This window comes from Elephantulus edwardii, unplaced genomic scaffold (genome assembly GCF_000299155.1).
Source record: "Elephantulus edwardii isolate Elephantulus edwardi_28Jun2011 unplaced genomic scaffold, EleEdw1.0 scaffold00481, whole genome shotgun sequence".
In the NCBI taxonomy this organism is placed as follows: Eukaryota; Metazoa; Chordata; class Mammalia; order Macroscelidea; family Macroscelididae; genus Elephantulus; species Elephantulus edwardii.
In genome coordinates, this window is record NW_006400231.1 from 308,662 (window position 1) to 313,274 (window position 4,613).

A 4,613-nucleotide genomic window follows, 5' to 3' on the forward strand; every position below is an offset into this window, starting at 1 on the left:
ATCTCTAGAGCATTGTCTTCAGATCAAGAACATATCAATGTCTTGAAGAAAGCAAACTATCCCAAAACACCACATAAGCACAAAGCAAGATGTCACCCCAAAGGGTGACACAGTGTCAATGGATTTCCTGAAGCCAGAAAGTCTGATGGAACTTTCTGACACAGAATTAAAAAAAAAAAGATTGAATATTTTCAATGGATGAAAGACAAACTTGAAAAATTACAGGATATTACAAGCAAAAACCAGGGGGAGCTTAAAAAAATAAATCCAGAACAATGTAGAGAAAACAAATGAGGCATTAGCGGCACTGGAAAAACCAGAAACCACTATCCAAAATATGAGCTCCAATGTTTCAGATGCTGCCAACATGATGAAGGGACACATGAGCAGAGTTGAAGAGATGGAACAGAGAACCAGTGAAGTAGAAGACAGAATTGTCACCACTGATCTGCTAGAGCAAAAAGCAGACTCAAAAAAGAAGGAAAAAGAAAGCAAGCTAAGAATAATGTGGGACACCATCAAGAAAAATATCATGTGCATCATTAGAATCCCAAAACAGGAAGAAGCAAGTAAAGAAACTGAAAAAGTTGTGGAAGAATTACTAGAGGAAAACTTCCCAGACATAATGAAGAATGAGAGAATATATATTCAGGAAGCTCAGCGAACCACAAAAGAAAAACATCAAGGCATATCATAGTTAAATTTACCAGAACCAAAGACAAGGGGAGAATCCTGAAAGCAGCAAGGGAGAAGCAAAGAGAAACCTATAAGGGAGAGCAGATAAGATGAAGTGCTGATTTCTCAGCAGAAATCATGCAAGCAAGAAGATAGTAGAAGGACATATATCAAACACTCAAAGAACACAACTGTCAACCAAGAATACTGTACCCAGCAAAATTATCCATCAAATATGAAGGAGAAATCATGATATTCCCAGAAAAACAGAACCTAAAAGAGTTTGTAAAAACAAGACCAGCATTGCAGGAAGGAGTCAGAGATGTCCTTACAGACATACCACAGAAAGCAGCATGGTCTAAAGTAACTAGCAACAACACCATGAAGAACTCAACACAATGATAGCAATAAAACCTTGCCTCTCAGTAATCACACTGTATGTGAATGGTTTAAATGCACCTCTGAAGAGAAAAAGAGTAGCAGATTGGATTAAAAAAAAAAACAAACGAAAAACAACCCATTGATATGTTGTCTATAAGAGACACACCTGAAAAATGAAGATAAAGACAAATTAAAAATAAAAGGGTGGGGGGAAATATGCCAAGAAAATGGCAAACAGAAAAAAGGAGGAGTAGAGATATTAATCTCTGATAAAATAAATGTCAATGTAAAAACCATCACAAAGGAAGGACAAGGAAGGTCATTACATAATGCTGAAAGAGCCAATAGAACAAGAGGATATAACAATATCTATACACCAAATGAAAGACCTGCAAAATATATAAAACAAACATTAACAAAACTGGAAAAGGAAATAGACAACACTACTGTAGTACTTGGAGACTTCAGTACACCACTCTCAAGAAAAGATAGACTACCAGAAAGAAACTCAACAAAGATACTGAAGAATTAGACCACACAATAAACCAACTTGACCTCATAGATATTTATAGGCTAATGCACCCCCAAAAAAGTACAGTATACCTTCTTCTCCAATGTGCATGGAACGTTCTCCAGAATAGATCACATTCTAGGTCACAAGGCAAGCATCAATAAATTCAAAAACATAGAAATAATACAAAGCATCTTTTCAGACAATAATGCTACAAAATTAGAAATTAATAATAAGACGATAATGGAGGAAAAAACCATACATTTGGAAGCTGAACAACTCCTTGCTTGAACATGACTGTATTGCAAACCGCAATCCTTTACACATGTTTGGAAGAAATGAACATAATGAGACAAATGCAAACAGAAGATAAGACAGGATTACCGTAAAGAAAAACACTCACACAGACAGAGCGAGAAGTGGCAGCTCTGTGATGCTGCATTTTTTGGTATATAGAGGGGTTTAAGCAATAATCTTATTTTTTAGGGTTTCCATAGAATCATAATAAACAGTGATATCATATCTCAGTTTTCATAGAATCATAAAAGGTAAGTACAGAAACAATTGAGCAAGGGAGGGTACACACTCTGTTTCTTATGATAGATGTTGCTTTTCACATGAAAGGGGTCAGGAGACCAAAAGGAATTAAGATATATGATTTACAGGAAGAGAGAACTCCAAGTTCCCAGCCAACTTACAGGACAGTGGACAAAGGTTTCTCTTTAATTGTTAAGCCCGAAAGTTACCTGTTTGCAGGCTGAATGCTCCATAACCCTGAAGCCCACTCACGTGCAAGCTGGGCTTCCAATAATGGTGTCCAGTCCTCCTCATGACTTGGTACTAGAAGAAATAAAAAATGAAATTAAAAAGTTTCCTGAAATAAATGACAATGAAAACACCACTTACCAAATCCTCTAGGAAACAGCCAATGCAATAATCAGAGGTCAATTTATAGCAGTAAGCAACCACATCAAAAGGCATGAAAAATTGACTATTGACTCTCTAACTCAACATCTTCAGCAAATTGAAAAAGAACATCAAGAAAACCCAACACCCTCTAAGAAAACTGAAATTATAAAAATTAGAGCAGAAATAAATGAAATAGGAAAACAAAAGAACAATTGAAACTATCAACAACACTAGGAGTTGGTTCTTTGAAAAGGTCAATAAAATCGACAAACCATTAGCAAAAGTCACAAAAGAAAAGAGAGAAGACACAAATAATCTGAATAAGAGATGAATCAGGCAACATCAAAACAGAACCAATGAAAATAAAAAAGCTAACATTAGAATACTATGAAAAACTATACTCAAACAAATATGAAAATCTAGAGGAAATGGACAAATATTAGAAATGCACAATCTACCTAAACTAACAGAAACTGAAATTGAACATTTGAACAGACCCATTACAAAAGAAGAAATTGAAAAGGTAATACAACTTCCAACCAACAAATGCCCTGGACCAGATGGGTTTACAAGTGAATTTTATCAAACATTCAGAGAAGAACTGTCACCAATTCTACATAAACTATTTCAGGAAATAGAGAAAGATGAAATTCTACCAGATACATTCTATGAAGCAAACATATCTTTGATAGCAAAGACAGGAAAGGACACCACCAAAATAGAAATTAGAGGCCAACATCTCTTATGAACATAGATGCAAAAATCCTGAATAAAATACTGACCGACAGAATTCAACAATACATCAAAGAAATAATTCACCATGAACAAGTGTGATCTATAGCAGGTATGCAAGGATGGTTCAACATAAGGAAAATAATTAATGCAATTCATTGTATTAACAAAGCAAAGAAAAAGAACAACATGATCCTATCAATTGATGCAGAAAAGGCCTTTGACAAAATCCAAAACCCTTTCCTGATTAAAACACTGAACAAAATAGTTCTAGAGGGGAATTTCTTCAACATAGTAAAAAGTATTTATGCAAACCTGAGAGCCAACATTGTTCTCAATGGAGAGAGGTTAAAGGCATTCCCTTTAAGAACAGGAACTAGGCAAGGATTCCCACTCTCACATCTCTTCTTCAATATTGTTTTGGAAGTCCTAGCGATAGCAATAAGATAAGAGAAGGAAATAAGAGGTATCCAGATTGTCAAAGAGGAGGTAAAATTATCTTTCTATGCAGATGGTATGATAGTATACATAGAAAACCCTAAAGATTCAGCAAGAAAACTATTGGACATAGTTGACCAATTCAGCAAAGTAGTAGGACCCAAGATCAACATGCAAAAATCAGTTGGATTTCTCTACAGTGACAAAGAGAATATAGAGCTGGAGCTAAGAAAAACAGTATCCTTCACAATAGCTAATCACGAGATTAAATACTTGGGAGTAAATCTAACCAGAAGCACAAAGATCTATTCAAAGAAAATTATAAAACATTACTACAAGAAACCAAAAGGGACCTGGAGAAGTGGAAGCACATCCCTTGCTCATGCATAGGAAGACTCAATATTGTGAAAATGGCAATACTACCAAAGGTAATTTCCACATTCAATACAATCCCAATACAAATACCAATCTCATTCTTCAACGAGATGGAAAATGTAATGTCCAGTTTCATTTGGAAGGAAAGAAGCCCCGAATAAGCAAAACACTCCTTACAAATAGAAAAAAAGGTAGGAGGCATCTCACTCCCTGATTTAGAATCCTACTACACTGCCATGGTGGTTAAGACAGACACATAGATCAATGGAATAGAATTGAGAACCTGGAAATCAGTCCATCTACCTATGGTCAACTGATTTTTGACGAGGAGATGAAATCAGTTAAGTGGGGAAATGACAGCGTTTTTAACAAATGATGTTGGCAAAATTGGAAAAACTACCTGCAGAAGACTCAAGCAAGATCCACACCTTAGTTGGTATACAAAAACTAACTCAAGGTGGATCATGGACCTAGAACTAAAACCAAGGATTCTTCATTAAAGAAAAGCTTGGAAGAACTTTAGTAGTCCTAATCCACAACATAAACAGTCTTCCAAGTATCCTGAAAAATCTACAGCCAGGAGAAGATAAAA